The sequence below is a fragment of the Desmodus rotundus genome, chromosome 11 (genome assembly GCF_022682495.2).
Source record: "Desmodus rotundus isolate HL8 chromosome 11, HLdesRot8A.1, whole genome shotgun sequence".
Taxonomy (NCBI): domain Eukaryota; kingdom Metazoa; phylum Chordata; class Mammalia; order Chiroptera; family Phyllostomidae; genus Desmodus; species Desmodus rotundus.
The window spans coordinates 72861096-72880430 of record NC_071397.1 but is presented as its reverse complement, the minus strand read 5'-3'; the positions used below and the strand labels follow the sequence as shown (position 1 = coordinate 72880430).

The 19335-nt window shown below is 35.7% G+C and overlaps 1 protein-coding gene across 3 annotated transcripts in view; it reads right to left on the bottom strand.

Moving 5' to 3' along the window:
• NKAIN2 (sodium/potassium transporting ATPase interacting 2) overlaps window positions 1-19335 on the bottom strand; it is an 873382-nt gene that overhangs the window by 463474 nt on the left and 390573 nt on the right. The gene's annotated exons all lie outside the window — the stretch shown is intronic.

Sequence of the window (19335 nt, the reverse complement as noted above, 5' to 3'; positions counted from 1 at the left end):
GAAAAGTCCATACTCTGAGCCCTGAGGAGGTGTGAAAAGTTAGGGAAGCCTGATCTCCGAAGCAAATCTTAAACTGCACACGTGGAACCTGGCTCCGTCAGCTAGGGGTCTCTGTCAATGGACCATTTTCAAAGACAGCAGGCGAGAGCAGCTATGGCTACAGTGCAGAGAGTAGCAGAGAGTATTTTACCCTCTGGTTAGTGGACTAGCATTATGGAGTTAATAAAAAACATTAGCTCAATCTTTGTTGCACCTGCTTTCCTCCATCTTGACAATGGCGTAGAGTTTTTGGATGAGCAATTTGAAGAGGGATGTGAAAATCTGTCCTCTAGAAAAGAAATCCATTCAGTGACATAGCCTAGGACAAAGGCATGACAGAGGATTTTATTTATTTATCACTTCTAGAAGAATGTGTTGCTTTTGAAAGTTGTATATTGTTTCTCAATCTAACTTTTTATCAAAAAATAATGCTAATTGAGACATTGTTTATCCTAGGACGAAAGGCACTCTAGAAAAATCAGTGAAGATGAATTCTATCCTTTTTGAAACATGCAAATATTCTATCTTCTAATGTTTATTAGTGCTTGTAACACATGTTATAATAGGGGCCTAGAATATGCTACCTCCTCAAGAATCCTAAGATGTAGATTACTGTGTTATTGCACAGATGCAGAAACTGAGACATAGATACTTTAAGTACGTTGCACAAGATCAAGTATTAGAGGAGAGTTTTGAAACTCAGATTTCTGAAATCAAAGAATATATGCTCTCAATAGTCATACTAAACTACTAGAGGAAAATGTCTGTGGTATGGGGCTGTTAAATTTACAATTGGAAGTTTTCTCTTTTTATTTTTATATTTTTCTGGTAGTGGTGTTGAAGTTACAAAGAAGTTTAACTTCTTTGTTAAAGTGATTGTCAGTTTCCACCTATTTACCTTTCTAAGGGCTCTGAAATGGCAAAGGTCAGTGGTTACATTTAAGATTAATCAGACCGTCTCACATTTTTTAACAAGGCCATGAATTATACATAGGCTTGTAAGGGCTCTCTGCACTATCTCATTTTTCACAGAAATATGTGAAAGAAAATCACCCTTCATGAGAAACCAATGCAGTTTTCCTGCAATAAACCTGTGACCTGTATCTGTGGGTAAAGACTTTTTGGATTTTTGCTGCAGCAACATATTCCTACCATCAAACTATTTTGCCCAGATGATGATCTCAGAGGCCAAGGATTAAAGTTTCCTTTTTGCCAAATAGCTGGCGGAGACTAGGGTAGCATGCCAACACTACAAGGTATAATTAGCCTTGTAACAGGTGATTTAATGAGATAGCTAAAATGAACTGGCTATTCCATATCCATTTGTTCCATGGAAAGGAGCATCCAGAAACAGTGATGCTGCTCCTTTATAATTATTAATGTTTGGAAGAGCAAGGAAACGATGGCTAGGAGAACCCAGCACCACCGAATATCTATGACTGGGGTAGACAAAGGAAGAGCAGAGCAGAAACTGGGATTTCTAAACCAAAGACTAAGTACAAGTAAATTTTAATATAAGCATCCTATCACTGACTATGGATGGTTTCAATCATGATTTGAGCGAATAGAGCCCCATTTGTTTGTCTGAGTATCAGTGACCAATACTGACTTTGATGGGTTTTATCTGATATTATTCACAGGACTCCCTGTCTCTGATTTTCTGTTTGTAACAACTTTACAAAAGAGAAGCTTTCTTCTATTGCTCCACGACCTGCTGCATGAAAAGGCAGCACCCTCTGAGGGCTAGAACGATCACATGGTTATCCAGCAGCTGTACCTCATTCAAAATATCAGTATGAATTAACATGCATATTTGCTTTATAGAGTGAGGTGGTGGACAACCCCTTTGCCTCTTCCTCCCAGGCTGACACTGCTTAAACAAATGTTTGAAATTAAACAAGTGTTCTTTATTCTTAGCAGATTATGAAAAACTCACAAATCCTGGCAGAGGAGCACATAAACACTTCACCATTTCCCAAATACACTCGTGGGAAATGGCTGTCGTAAATAGGAATGTTCAGAGCTGTACGTGATGGGGCCAGCCACACTGCAGCTGCATGCTTCTTGCATTTTATCACAGCACTAAAATATGCAATTCCTTCCCTTGAAAAAGCACTGTTATAGGCATTATAAAGAAATAAGCCACAATGCGGACTGGGCAATTATCCCTCTGGAGGGAAACACAACGATGCGATTGAACAGGAATAGCTATTTAGCCAACCGGACTCTATCAGTTGACTATCAGAGCCAAGGGACCTAATTCATCACCTGGCCTCAATTTTAGGAGAATTCCATTCAGTGTGAGGACTAAAACAGTTGGGGACTTAACAAGAAAGCCTATTAAGCACAATAAAAAGCTGCCTATAAATAGAAGTGACTACATTAGAGTAATAATTAGAGATGCTCATGAAGAGATGAGGCATATGTTAGGTTGCACTTCTGTTTGCAATGCTTTTTTCGCTGAAGCATTTCACTATCTACTTTTAATCTTTTGTAATATCAATGTTTAAGGTTAAGAATGGAGAAGCAGTGCTTTGCCAAAAACTGCATCAAATTCTAGTGTCCTTTTAATGATGAAATAATGTCCTGAGACTTACAAGTCCTTCATGTATGACTTCTTTGTATTCAAAATCGTTATCTTGGTTTGAAGCATAGCTATACTTATCACATCCTCTCATTTTTTGAATACTCCCATTATTTTGGCTTTTACAATGAAACAAATAAACCCACCACACAAGCAAGGGAAGAAGTACAAATCAATATATACAGCATCAATACGCTCTCTAGATCCTTACAAAAAAAAAAAAAAGAAGCAATTCACCATTTCCTAAAAGCAGTTTCTTTATAAAACAAACTACAATATTTGGCATATGTTTGTCTCATAGGAATGGCCTCAAATATCAGCTACATAAAACAGAACAAGAGTGAGATTTTGCTAGATTGGGAAAATTACCTCAATTGAAAGTAGAGCACTTAATAAAATAACAGCTGCGCCTAAAAAACGTATTAAAGAAAAGATGACCCCACATTTTCAGAGTCACGGAACGAGTTAACACAAACTAGAAGAAAACACACATGCTATCGCACTTTTTCAAATAACGTCTGTGGTTCATCATACAAACTTCATAAATGCCATTAGGAAGTAAAGAGAGCTCACTTCTGACTCTCAGAGTAAATGATAGTAATAATTTGAACACACATGCATATCACTCAACATAAGAAGGGTACAGTTAGATTAAGGAGGCGTGAAAGCCACCTCCAACCTAGCAAACTTCCCCAGATGTGCTGATATTGAAGCTTTACTTGGAAAGAAAGGCTCTAAAAGTATAACTCTTTCCCCATCTTATTTTTGAATCTTTTATTTGGAGAAAAATAGCATTATCACTATTTGCAGAAGACACATTTTTCTATGCAGCAAATATTGAGGAAAAAGGAATCTACAGGTAATTACTAGAAATAGAATATGAAGGTAGTGGATTTGCTGTATATACAAAAACAAATGGTATTTATATTCAGCAACAACAAACACTTAAACTGACATTTTGATAAGAGGTATATTCCTTATAGCAATGACTTTATCAAATTAATTAGAAATAAATTTAGTGGAAAAAGTGTAAGACGTCTACACTGGAATTCACAAACATGACTGAGAGGAATGACCAATCTAAACAAATACAGGAATAGACCATGTTCATGCACTTCAAACCACACTCCTCCCCAAATTGAGTATACATGCAATGCAAAACCAGTCTAAACATCTTTATTTCCCTATCTTTGTTATCCCACACACACTGAGAAGTAAATATATAACCATAGGAGGAAGACAAAAGGATTTACTTTCATAAATTATTTGAACTTGTTCTATGTCAGGCATTGTTCTGAGTGCTTTACAAACATGAATTTATGGAGTCATCATAACAGCCTCATGACCTGGGTACTATTATCCCTAATTTAAAGATAAGAATAGTGAAGCACAGAGAAACCTGAGTAAGTAACTTGCTGTGTAAAGCTGAACCCATATAAAATAAACTGTAAGATTTAGTTTTGGTGGCTAGGAAAATAACAAACCAAGGGTAAATTTAAATTAAATTATCTCCTGAGATTCACCCCCCTTCAAATGGGTAATGTTATTTGAATTAAAAGTGACATAAAGGTTTGCGCGATTATACATTCTCAGCCACATAAAATGTGGTTGTTTCTCAAAGTTTTCCTCATCCTGCACCAAGGCCGAGGTGGGACAGTTTTTTTCTGCTATCTCCTTCTATGTGACATGTCGTGGCCCTCATTCATCCTTGTACAAGGAGACAGTCTTTTGGGCTTCCAGCTCTTTGTTGAGTTCTAGGTTTCAACCTCTGTCCTCTGTGTCTTGGGCATTGTCCAAAGTAGAAACTCCAGGTCATGAGAGTTCAGCATAAATCTTCAGGATGAAAGCAATCTCGGTGCTCACTCAGCTCCCATAGTTTTAAGTCCCATTTTATTTCAGTGCTCTTGGGTCCTTTCGTGTGTGTGTGTGTGTGTGTGTGTGAGTGTGTGTGCTTGTCATCCCTGCAGTGCCTTTGAACAGATTGTTAGAACTATTCTTATCTAGCATCATATTGATTCAATGAGAAGAGTTGCTTGGGACATCTAATCCATTATACTGGTGGGAAGTGGAAGTCTCATCTTATCTTAGAGAGAATCTGGAACACAAATGAACAGGCATAAAACATTTCATGTGACCAGACTGTCACACCTTTTTCTAAAATGGGTCTTGAGCCACCGCAGTGTGTGTAGGCTATGCGTACCTGAGTCAGACCGAGCGATGATAAACGTCATGGTAAACATATATGCTGTCGTCAGCAGACAACAGTGATGCATCAATGGCTTCTGGACAAGAATGTGCTTATCAAACAGGTGCATTACAAGGATTAACCTAGTGGCACTGTGGAGAAAGAATTATAGCAGGAATAGAGCATAAATAAGAAACCTCAAACCACTAATTTATTAGCTTCAGTGAACTTCAAAGTAAATTATTGAATTAATCACTGAAATTATTGCTAAGGTAGAGAAAATAGCAGTCTTGAGATACCAAGGAAAACCAAACCCAAACCCAAGAAACTGACCTGAGGAGGAGTGTAGAATGCAAGGTGCAGTGGGCGGAAGATAATTCATAATCTGAGACTTCTGCCAACTATCATTTTGGAAGCATTTACCAGGTATTCTTTGCTCAGCTCACACAAATTTACCAGTACTGACCACTTCTTAAGCACTGTCTTCTGGGGCTCTACTTCAAGTAAATGTATTATCTTGTATTCTCTCCGCAATGAATTTATGAGGTAGGCACTCTTAACATGCTTTTCTCCTGTATCTTGCTATGAGGTGCAGAAATGATAGAAAGCAGGCTAATGACTGTTGTATTAGTACATGGTTAAGACTGGACTCCACCTCAGAGCTATCTCAATTGAAAGTTCCAACTATTATAATGTAGACATGTTCTTCCAGTTCCTGATGCAATGTGGTACTACATTTTGGTGAAGCTTTGAATTTCAGAGAAAGTTAATTTTATTTTTCTTAATATTAGTTACTGAAGCATCAAAGATATTGTACTCCAGTTAATCTAGCAACTGAGGGCAAAACAAATTCAAGATGGAAAATAATAAGAATCTCAAAATTCTTAGGAATGAATATAGCCTAGCAACTTGTAATAGCTAAACTATAAAATCTGAAGCTAATGAAACTATAAATACATATATACCATGTGTGTGAATTCTCAACTCTGTGCTAAATTAAGTCAAAATGCTAAAATTGTGGAATTGGCATAAATCGCCAAATTTTATGTCTCATAGTAAGATTCTTTAAATACTCACTTTGCTGCTTAGTATCTTTGGGGTCAAAGAACTTTTATAATACACTGAAGTGATACAATGGAAAGTGTAAGAGCTAAAGTAATAAACCATATAGACCTGGAGAACATTATGTTAAGTGAAATAAGCCAGTCAGAGAAAGACAAATACCATATGATTTCACTCATATGTGGAATCTAATAAATAAACAACTAACAAAAAAAATAGAGACAAACATATATAGAGAGAGCTGGCTGACAGCTTTGGGGGTTATGGGGGATGAAGGGATATAACGAAAAAGAAACATGACTCATGGGCTTGGACAATAATGCGGTGATTGTGGGGAGGGGAGGGTGGGTGGAGGTGGAAGAGGGGATAAGGGGGATAAATGGAAATGGAAAAAAATACAACGAAGTTGAGGATGCCACGCCAGAAAACGTAAGAGTGGCATGCATGAGCTTTGAAACGTCGTGTCTATTGCTGCTGTTACTCGCTCGGTATGCATCTGCACAGACTTTATACACATTAAACATGCAAACAATTTGTAATAAATAAATAAACTATACAGATGAAACGTCTCTCAAAATACTATCAGGTTTTAACTCCAAGAGGAAAACACTTTGAAGGAAAAAAAGAACATAAGAAAATGTCACTACATTGACCAAGAGCAAACTTTTGAGAAATAACTTGGAATGTGTTCGGAACTAAAGATGTGTTAGCTTATCTCTGGCTAATTAATGTCAATTAATTAGAATGTCAATTAAAATACACTTTGAGGATGAGGCCAATATGCAACAGAAACAGATCTAGAGCAGTTGTGTTGTGGATTAAAAAGTACTGAGCAGTTCAATTTTTAATTTTTGAGAAATCTCCATATTGTTTTTCATAACGGCTGTACCAATTATCCTTCCCACCGAGAGAGTGCACAAGGGTTCCCTTTACTCCACATCTGGGCCAAAACTTTTTTTTTCTAATAGCCATTTTAACAGGTGTGTGAGGTGATATCTTTATTATTTTTATTTGCATTTGCCTGATAATTGGTGATGTTGAGTACGTTTCCATAAACTTGTAAGTCACTTTTATGTCTCCTTTGAGAAATGTCCATTCAAGTCATTTGTCCATTTTAAATTAGGTTTGGTTTTTTGTTGTTGTTGTTTTGTTTTTTTTAGTATTGCATTTTAGGAATTACCTATACATTTTGGATATTAACCCTTTGTCAGACGTATGGTTTACAATTATTCTCTCCCTTTCCAGCTGTTGCCTTTTCACGTTGTTGATGTTTTCCTTTGCTGTGCAGAAGCTTTTTAATTTGTTACAGTCCCACTTGCCCATTTTTACTTTCTTGCCTTGGCTTTTTCTTTCATATCCAAGAAATCATTGCCAAGACTAAGGTCAAGTAGATTTCCCCCTATGTTTTCTTCTAGGAGTTTTAGAGTTTCAGGTGGTACATTTAAGTCTTTAATCAATTTTGAGTTGATTTTTGTGTGTGATGAAAGACCAATTTCATTTTTTGAATGCTGAATATTGGGGAGACCTTCCTTTCTCCATTGTGTTGTTGGCACCACGTAGAAGATTAGCTGACCATTAACGTATGGATTTATTCCTGGGCTTCTAAAGAAACTGAAATCGGGATCTCAAAGAGACATCTGCACTACCATGTTCATTGCAGTATTACTCACGGTAGCCAAACACATGGAAGCAAACTGAACGTCTATCAAAGGATAATGGATACAAGATTTGTAATATACACATCCAAGGGATTATTATCTATCCTCGAAAAGAAGAAAATCCCTTCATTCACAACAGCAAGTATGAGGCTGCAGGACATTTTGCTAAGTGAAATAAACCAGAAAAAGAAAGACCATGTATATGAGGAATTCAAGACTTTCCAACTCAGAACCAGAGGGAAGAATGGTGGTTCCCATGGGGTGAGGAGGAAGAGAAAAATGAGGAAGTATTAGTCAAGTGTTAAAGAAGTTTCAGTTATACAAGCCCTAGAGACCTAGTATACTGCATAAAGCCTATAGTTAACGATACTGTATTAGATATTTAGAAATTTGCTGAGAGTATATTTATTAAATAATCTTATCACACATACAAATAGTAAATAAATAGTGTGGGAGGAAACTTTGGGGGTGATTGATATGCTTATGGCATACTAAAACTATTTTCATGTCATCAGCATTATAAATAACAAGATATGTTGATTTTCACAAAGAAAACAACTCTCAATAATATTTTGAGAAATGAATAACACTTTGGGACCAAAATGTGGTATGTGGTTTTAAAGTTCCTTGTATATAACTTGGTTGCACAAAGTTTAATATAGATAAGAAAAGCAATCAGCTAAGTGAAAATTGCTGAAAGCTTCAACCTTATCCAATTATCTAGGGTTCTGCTCTGTGGCTGAATAATTGTAGGAACAGTGAAATCAACAAATGTTGAGCATTTAATTGGAGGACTCATGTAGTTCTTCACACACAATTAATAAAACAAGAGCAACATTTATGAAAGACTATGGTACCAATATCTAGGTGATTTTAGGATCCACACGGATGACATTCCCAATATCCTGGCCAAGAGATCCTCTTATGTTTCAATTCCAACATCTTCCTCTCCATCTTCTCCTGTCCTCTTTACCTCTTGCTTCAGAATAGGTCCCAGTCATTAGTAAGCCTACTTCTTCCACTTCCATCCTGTACCTCCCTCATCAAATCTCTTCTGGGTACTTTGTCTTTTTCCTCACTTCCATTTTTTTCTGTCAGTTTTTCCTTCCATGTTTCCTATACATGAGAAAAGCTTTCCATGGGAGAAATTACTGTAAATTTCTCACTGTAAGATACCTTCCTTTGTAAGATCTATTTAATACCATCTTTTTAAAAACACTACCAAATAAGTGAAAAAGTCCATGGCACATGAAAGGAAATGTAACGTTTAACAGTAATGGAGGATGGGATTGCAGAGGCAAAGTTTTGGAGATTTTTTTCTATATTTGAAACTTTATTTTAACTTAGATAGTTATTAAATTTCAAAACCTTCCCTTTTATGTTACTTTCTATTTTTCGGAAGTGAAAAATTAAAAAATAGTATGAATTTATTAGCATCTACACTCACTATTCGCCTGGCACTCACCCTTTGATCTACTTCAGTCTGATTTCCTTTCTTTCCTACTTAAGTAAAATAGCTTTCATGAAGGCACCCAATGACATTAAAAACCATGAGATTATATAATTTAAAATTTTCCTGTATCCTTAATGTCTCAGCTGTTTGTCATGTAATTAAAAACTGTCATCTCCTTGAAATCTCTTCTCTCTCAGTTGTCTTATATATCTGCAGGATTTCCTCTACTTTCTGAGTTGAGTTTCTTCCCTGACTAACGTTCATCCATCTATTCTCAGATGTCAGAAAAGGAAGAGGAGCTACTGAACTTCCCTGCCCCCCCTTTCCCTACTCATTTATTTATTTTGTTTGATCTTATTCCACAGCTTCAATTCTCATTCCTTGGCAAATGACTCTTAAATAGGTCTCTGCAAGGATATTGGTTCCCTTGAGCTACATATTTACTTGTCTGTTGGAAATACTATGTAGAAGACTTCATGGCACCTAAAAAACCACAGCACTCAAGGTACTCACCATCATCTTTCTCTTCAGTGCAATCCTCTTTCTATGTTCTTTATCCTCATAATACCATCACCTACCCGTTAGTTATCAAGCTCGAACCATTGGGGTACCTAAAAATCCTCTTCTTGCCAGGCACATTCAGCCAAGCCTCATACTGCTTAATGCATTTGAGCCACATTATCTAGTATTTTCATTTCCTTTCTCCACTCACTGCTGTTTCTGTGGAAGAAGTATGCCTCCTACTTTGCAAATACTATATTCCTTTGGAAATCTGTCTTTAAATACACACACACAATCATATACATCTCGCCATGTTGCATATAGTTCTCAGTTGTTTTCCCTCATGAGAATTTTATTAATTTCTTTTCCTACTGCTGCCTTCCACAACAAAATAAAACAAAAGATAAACACTTTCTACCCCTCTGCCACCACTTGCTAACTATCCACTCATTCCTTAACTAACTGTAATTTGCTTGGTTCCAGATATGAAATGAAAAATGCCCTTACTCTAGTTATTACCAACTTCCAGCACAAACCATCTAAGTTTTTCTCAGCCTCACCTTCCTCAACTGTTCTGCAGTGTTTCACGTTGCCACTTATACCCAGTTTCCTAAATGCCATCACTTACCTCCACCATGGGATTTCCCTTCTGGTTCTATATTACACTCTACTCTACTCTACTATATATACTGTACTACACTACACTGTACTATACCATACTATACTATACTATAATATACTCTATGTCTATTTTCTTAGATTAATCCCTTCTGCTTCATAATGTAGATAGTGTAAGAGTTGTGAATCTGATTTTTTCCTTTCTATAGCTTCCCTCAGAGATCATCTGTTTCTATGTTTTAGACTAGACTACTTTAGTGGATCATCCAAGTCCTTCTTTTTGCGTGTCAGAGCTGTGAGCACAGTGCCTAATAGACATCTGGGCCCGGAGGGATCCTTGGGCATCCAGAACCTCTCAAGACCTTTAGTATGGCCCTCTGTTCAGCATCATCTATGTTACCTTTAAAGTTAACCCCATACAACCCCACCTTTCAGAATTAGAGTTGCCCCTGCCGAAACCAGGACATCTGTGTGTTTAATAAGCTCCCCCAAAGGATTATTCTAGGCACCCAGGTTTGGGAACCTTATATTCATGATTTCATTATTCACTCCTCCACTCTAGAAATTCTGCAAGCAGCTCAGAGACCTATTTAACTTTTCACATTATATGGCACATGGCATAGTGCCTTGTATATATTAAGTATTTAATAATTGTTAAAGAAAAATGTAATTACTAGATTTAACCCATTTACCCAGGTAAAGTCACTTACAATTAAACATATTAAAATATACTCTTTACAGTTTGCCATTCAGAAATACTTCTCAAGTACTCAGTGAAAAGAGGGCAATTACCCTACATAACTACATATTTTCTGCCTCTTTTATGGTTCTTAATTATAATTGCACAGAACAGGCCATACAAAAATGACTCATAAAAAGTAGGTAGGAAAAATGAAGTTTTAATTAAAAACTCAACATTTCCATACAAAGTATACAGTATTTTTCCTTGCAGGCAAAATTTAAAACTGTCAGTCCTCCAAGTATTGTGTTATTTTCTTTATTGATATTATAAACTTGCGTCCATAATGAGCACTGTCAATGTCTAAACCTTGCAAAACCTTAATAACAAAAAGAGACTGCCTTTAGTGTATCCAGTAATTCAAGGAGTATGAAATATACCAGTCATTTATACATTTGTATTACTGTTTATGGGTCCATACGTTCTGCTTTTTTAAAGCTGCTGGGTATTTTTTTAAGGCTGTGAGATATTTTCCATAGAACAAGTGTGAAAGCCCAAGCCAGAATCTGCTGTTCATAAGGAATAAACCAGTGTGCTATCTCAACAAAGGTGAGGAGAGATGAGCACATGGTTTCAACCTTTAAGATTTCTAAGCCTCCTGTAGGCTAAAGTACAAATTTATTTTAAAAATGGTGTTTAGATGGAAAACGTGTTTGAAGTGTATAACAAAATGCACTCTGCCCTTTACACCTTGGATGGAAAGTAGAGAACAGATGGAAAATTCCATTGTGTGTTTCCCCTACCACCTGTCACCATCTGAATGGTAGCCAGTATTACAGCTCTACCTTGTTAAGTTGCATGATGGAAAAATGGCACTGCTGGGGCACTACTATTCTTGAAGCTAATGATACTCAAAGCTTATAATAAGTATGAAAAATATGGCCTGCACTTGTAATAAAGGCTTGGCAATCCAACATTCTTAATTTATGCAACAAAATATAAAACCTTTGTAAGTTTTTGCTAGTTATAGAATATGATTTATAATTTGTAGCAGCCAGTGAGCTACTTGTACAGTTAGAAAAGCTTACAAAGCCTGACACCATAGAAGTTTAGTACCTTAGACAGACAATAATAATGGACGGTGAAGGAAAATGTTTAACAAAATTGAACACGAAGTATGTGGATAGTTAACATTTTTTCAGTACATTCAGAAACAAGCATTACGTCCATATTGCATAGTGGCTACAAGACTAGAGTCATGATGGGCAATTGATTAGAGAGGAAGAGATAAAGGAAGTATAGTGCTTACTTTTCTAAAGAATATGTAATACAGTAGAATTTAGTACTTGATAATATGCCTCTAATTGAGCTAATGTTTTATTACAAATTATTCTTTTTTTACATACCAGATCTCCTGATTATTACTGATGATTTTAAGGACATAGCTAGCATTATGCTGAATCACAATAGATAATTAGTAAATTTATGTTGAAATAAATTATTATTTAACTGAAAAAAGACTGTGACTGGAATAGGATTTTAGAAAATATTTGCATACAGAGAAGAAGAACTAATATTTGGCTCACTGTATCATAGAAGTGTCATGTTCAGATTCAATGATGCTTTAAAGACAGAAATAGTTAGATAAATATGATTCTGAAAAGTCAGTCTTCAAAGACTTCTGAGAGAAAAAAAAACAGACACGAGGAAGAGCCAGAGAAAGTGAGGAAGTTAGGTTGGCTGAATGAACTTAGGGGGCACTTACAGACATGATTTAATTCCCAGGATAACTTTGAAGAAGGCACTGATCTATGAAGCCTAAGGTATCCAAGAAAAGGTGAATGATATTAAGAACTGACTATTCAAAGCAAAGCTTGTGTTGATTAATAATTTAGAGAAGTAATTTTAAAACAAATGTTGATGCTACCTAAAAGATTTGGAGATGTTCACATAGTACAGTGAGAAAGCACAATTTAACATATAAGTAGGTAGATTTTATATCTCATTTAGGTCATTACAGAATTTTTGAAGATCCCTATACTTTCCCTAAGCATTTAGATTACACACGGCATAAAAATAACAAGATAATAATTTACAAAGCTCATAGGGACATGGAGGATAAAATCTATACAGGGTCAAAGCATGCCACGTGTTAAAATTTAAAGACAGTGAACATGGCTTGTTTGGACCCATTTTCACTGGGCTTTCTTACATGTAAGTGTGAACTCTAAGGAACAAGTGACAACGAAAAGCAAACAAGCATATTCCTGGCTCTGTTCCAAAGTGCTGGAACGGGAAGATGGGTAATAGGCAAGATTTTAGTCATCTTGCCTTGGCAGCATCACAGTCACCGTCAGAACTCACTGTAGGGAACAGAACAGCACAGCTGGGACACCTGGATATTCAGGTAGGAGGGAGCAATGTCAACGAGGCAGCAGATCCAGCCAATTGTGCTTTGGTGCCAGGGCAGAAAATGTAACGATGGGACCTAACAATGGTTTGTGTAGAAGTTTCAAAATGATAAATATGAAGAGAATGTCTTCTGTTTTCTCTTCAGAGGGCACTTCTGTCCTCTAACATTAGCTTTAGAAGGCTCATTGACAGGACCAGTTTACATTACAGCGATGTGTAATAAATATTTTGATATGCGAACACATGTGCTGACACTACGGGAGTTCATAAGCTTCCGATTCTTAGGACCAAATAGCTCTTTCTCAGGCCCAGACTGGCCCCCCAAGCGTCCCCACAACCCTGACTTCTTCCCTTTCCTATGTAAAGCTACCATGCAGACTATTTCTTGTGTTTTCCTTCTCGGTATGGAAAGGGTCGGTATGGAAAGACTGCAATCTCCCCATTTCTACTAAGTAATGTAAACTGTCATAAATTAGTTACAATGTTGGGGACCAAAGTGGCTTTTTAATTTGTACAGTAAGCAGACTGAGAGAAGTACTATGAGCAACAGAACATCCTGAAATACAGTAGTTGCAGTCTCCTCCAAACATTTTTCCCTTAAAAATCATGCCATTCATGTAATTATAAGCAGTGATAATTAGAGAATATTTTATGTAAGTAAATTACAGAGAAAAATACACAGATTTATTCAGGAAAAGGGGAAATAGAGACTTGGAAATATTTAGATTTAGAGAGCTATCTAGGTAAGGATAAACCTAGACTTGGATTAAGGATTGGTGTTTACAAGTGAACAGTTTATTTTGCATCGTGCCTCAGCTTCTCTTAAGGATCTGCTCACTTCTCATTTCCAGTTTGCTTATTCTTTCCACTAAATTTATGTTTTTTTAATTTTATTTTTTAATTTTTTATTGTTATTCAATTACAGTTGTGTGCTTTTTCTCCCCATATGTTTTTTCTTTACCTCAGATACATATTCTGATTATCTGTAGTTTTGTTTTCCTAAGCACTTAGGTTTATCATGATTTTTCATGGCTTATGGTCTATTATATCTTTTCTCTCTTTATTTCCTTGCAAATCTCAGTTTCCATTAACAACCATGTCATCATCCTTGGCATTATTTTAGTTCATTCAACCAATCTTTTCAGATAAGGCCATTTTATAGTTCACTGAGCAATCTATGGATAAAACACCCTTGTGCTATTTGCCCAGTGAAGTCTAGTCCTTCATACTCAGAGGAAGAGTTGGCTTCCTAGTTTGCTTAGAAGAGGCTGGGAAATTGGAAGTCCCCATGGTTAGCATGTCCAATACTAAGCTGAGAAATTAGGCAGGGAAGGGAAGCAAATATTTGAATGCTGACAGATTTAAAGATGTTTAGAAGCTCTTGTCTAAATCATATTTACTTATAAAAATGAAGTTGAGGAGTTTTGGTATCAAAATGTAATGTTGTAATTAGTTATGGAGGTTAAAAGAGGGAAGACAGAAATGTTAGTGCCTAAGAAATGAAAAAGCTTCTTTTATTTATGTATTTTTGAATATTATTCCCAGATATATGCTTTTTTATATGTACACATCTTTGAAAACTACATGGAGATAATGTGAACATAATATACTATTAGAAAACGAATTGTATGGTTCTGTACATTACAAGATGACTTCTTCGTGACGTATTTCTGTTAAGGCCCAGACTCAAAATCGTCATACAGGTGGACCCTATACCATGAAGGTGAGGTACAGTGAGTCTTCAGTTTGTTTGGACTTACTGGGTAGTGAAGAGCTGTCTGCCACATTCATATAAACCCATCTTTATTCATGATTATTAACTTGTGTCATGTTTGCATCCCCCTGTTTCTTTTACCTTTTCTTCCTTTTCTTCCATCTTCCCTACCAGCCAGAATATTTCCATTTTTCAGTACTCTCAGCTGAGCAAGGCTAGTGGCAAAAGTAGTTTGAAATGTTCTGGGCACTACCTTATCAGTAATATCTTTTCCCAATTTTCTACCCAACATGACCCAAGAAACTTTTAATTCTGCTCTGTTTATATGATTTCTTCACTTGTAATAGAAGGGTTTGCTTATTAGAATGTCTTTTTCTTTGCTTTTGTGGAAAAGCCGACTGTTAGAATCCATGATATTGAACAACAGACACTATGTATATCTTTCCACTGTATATTACTTGCATTGGTGAATAGATTAAAATACCTTTTAATATTACAACTACTTTGCTGCATGTTAAATATTAACTTCAGTAAAATAGAGTAAGAACTGAAAATAGACCTACAGTAAACACACCGATAAGCGGGTAGGAGACTTGCTTTCTAGGCTGCAGGCGCTCACCCTAAATAGTACAGTTGAGTATATAGCAGGTTTATAAAGGGTCAGAGTGCACGTTGAAGGAAATGGGCCCAGGTAAATGGTCACTACCCTGTTTTGTCTTATATATTTCTTAGGTCTATTTATTTGTCTTCTACCACCACCACGGGATTGCTTGTGTGCCCCGTGTGGGCCCAGAAGGCCCACCTTCCTTCAGCTCCGAGGCATCCTTTTCCATGATCTAAGAAGTCACGACAGAGTCTGAGCTGGTCACTACAGGGATGGCCTAATAAAGGTGCATGAGAAATGGAGTCCACCCAAAACAGAAGTCACTAAGGAAAAGCAGATACAAGTAAAATTTGTGGCATCTTTGGAAAACTGGGTGGTTTATGACTAAAAATGGTCTCTAAGTCTAAAATCATAATATTAATATTAATACCACCCCTTTAATTTAAGGGTATTCAGATCTGCAAATATTCTAAATGTTATATAATAAAAAGCAGATTAAAAGATTAAATAGTCACAAAGCTTACAGAAACCACACAGACACTAAAATCCTTAGAGAAATGCATATAAATGTAAATGCCAGCTTTAATATTAGATTATTTTGCAAAACAGCAAAGTTGTAACTCTACATTTAAAAAAAAATCAAACACATGAACCATCTCATAGAAAAAGCTACACGAGATCTAAAACGTAGGGAAATTCAGCCCGTAATCAACATAAAAAGGACCAAAATAGAAATGTGTAATCAAGCTCTCTAAGTGCCATAAATACACTCAATAAGAAGGTCTGACTTCATGCCATCAGACTCAGAGTATTATTAGACTCTGCTTTTTGGCCTCTCGGAGATTAGCAACGGTGAATCTTCCAAACTTGAAGAGACATTTCTCTCAAAGAGCTAAACGTGTAAGAATAAAAATGTGACGTTTCAGCAGCTTCACCTGTGAAATGGAGGTTATAAATACTCTATTTCTATTTTTTACAGGGTTATTGAGAGAATTCAAAGATATTTGGAAAGTGCTTCTCACAAAAAGACACTTGTGTTTAAGTGCTAAATTCATCATAAGTAATAACACAATAAATAAAATGGAAATACCTCCCCAAATACCTCCTAAAATCTTACCTGGAAGATTTAGCAGTGTTACTGAAAACAATTCTTATTTGTTAAAAGCAGACACCACACATTTTCATCATCAACCAAGTAAAGGCACAGCCTTGTGCCTCACCAAAGTCTGGGCTTTCATACTCCTATTCGTCAAGCAAGGAGATGCAGGAAAACTTCAAGTCAAAAATAATAAAATAAAAATATTTAGGAATAGTTTTGCAGACAAGAAACTTACTTTAAAGTAAGTGTACTTCTTGGAAATTTGTATAGTATATAAATTGTTATGAACAACAACAAAAAAATTCTTATATAAAGGATGTCAAATTCCACTGATTTACTATTCAAAGAGAGATATGGTTCTTTTACAAACTTTTGGTATATTTAACAGTCAGCTCCCAGAAGAGCCAGCTCTTGTCAACTCATATAAAATATATATATTTTTAAATTCACAAAATTTCCACTGACCTAATAGCTCACATTAAAGAAATAAAGGGTAATCCAAAGCCTTTAGTAATTAAAAAGGATGTCTCTACTGGCATTGACGATATCCATCCTCATCTCTCATACCTGGCTTATTCTCTGATACCTTCAATTTTTTACTTCTACTTTCCAAGTCTCCCACTATTTTATAGTAAAGAGAGGTACAAATATATGAGGAAATATAACTGATATTTCCTCATCTGTTCCCTTAAATAATGGCCTCTGCTAGGATAACCAGTGAACAAACAGTGACACAGGACCACTCATCATACCTTATACCTCACGCCACCAGGGAACAGAGCGTTGTTTTGATAAGGATTTTTAGATGGTGTGACAAAACTCTTTGTGTCTCAGAGGCATTTGCACATCTGGAGAAGAAATTTTTCAAGCAATATGGAAAAAATCTGTATAAAAACCAGATGCTTATATTTTTATAGGAATATAATATATATTTCAAAATAACCAATAAAATATTATCTTAAATTTCATATATGTATATTTCACATATTCAATTTTATTTCAAAAACATATTATTATGCTTGACATAGCAGATGCTTTGTGATATCATAAAAGTTCCAGATTATAAGTTATAAAGTGAAGTGATTTACTTTCTGATTCTTAAGCCAAGATGAAATTAAAAATGATTCCAAAATACTCTCTCTGAATGGCAGGGATATCTTAGAGAGAAAAGTTCAAAGTAAATTAGTTTAGAAAATGGAGGCAGGTGGTAATAATCAAGTAGGGCAGAAGCTTCAGCATGATTTCAGATAATCAGGAAGAATAGCTTAACGTGAAACTGTTGTATTGGAATGGTATCAGCTAGGCAAGAACAGCAGGTAAATAGAGATATGGCATTAAAATTTGCCACCATTTTATACCATTCTTAAAAATATAAAGTACCATTAAGGTAAATTTATCAATTCTTTCTTGAGAAAGTGTGGTTTCCCAAAAATAAATTAAAAGTATTCAAAGTTGTAAACTTTAATTAAGATAACACTGATCAAAGCACAGATTTGGAAATATTTTAGTTGAATACCTTATAATTTCATCTTCATTTTTAAAGAATAGACATCTCTTAACTCAAAGCAATTCGTAGTGAATGTCCAGTAAACACACATAGAGTGAAAGAGTGAATGAATGATAGATAGCTGTAGCTACAGGATATGCATATTAACTTAGAGGGTGAGTTTTCACTTTCTTAGTTACCTCCAAGGCCCACTGCACTATCTGACTGGGTATGATGAGAAAAATGGCATATACTACCAAGTAAATCTTTACTCCTGTCCAAGGAATGGCAACATTCCAAATCCTATATCCATTAGTCACAAATACTAAAAAGGCAGAGGACATGATACTATACATAGAGAACCCTAATGATTCCACCTAGAAACACTAGAACTGATACATTAATTCAGTAAAGTAGCAGGATACAAAACTAATACCCAAGAATCAGTTGCATTTTTATATACCAATAATAAACTATCAAAGGGAAACTAAGAAAATAATTCCATTCACAACTGCTTCAAAAAGAATAACACACTTAGGAATAAATTTAAGGATGTATAATTTTCCTGTACTCTGAAAATTACAAGACACTGAAGAGAGAAATTGAAGAAGATACTAATAAGTGGAAGCATATGTGGTGTTCATGGATAGGAAGAACCAACATCACTAAAGTGTTCATACTACCCAAAGCAATCTATAGATTCAACACAATTCCTACTGAGAGACCAATGACGTATTTTGCAGAACTAGAACAAGTATCCAAAAATTTATATGGAACCACAGAAGACCAAAGAACAGCAGTGATCTCAAGAGAGAAGAACAAAGCCGAAGGAATTACACTATCTAATATCAAACTATACTATAAGGCCACAGTAATCAAAACAGCATGGTACTGGCATAAAAACATACACACAGATCAATGGAACAGAATGGAGAGCCCAGAAATTGAACTGTACCTTTATAGTCTATTAATATTCGACAGAGGAAGCAAGAACATATGATGGGCTAAAGATAGTTTATTCAATAAGTGGTGTTGGGAAAATTGGACAGATATTATCAGCAGAAAAATGAAACTAGACCGCTTCTTATGCCACACACAAAGAATTCAAAATGGATTAAAGACTTAAATGTTAGACTGGAAACCATAAAAGTCCTAGAAGAAAACACAGGCAGTAAAATCTCAGACATTGCTTGTATCAATATGATTTCTAACGTATCTCCCCAAGCAAGGGAAACAAAAGA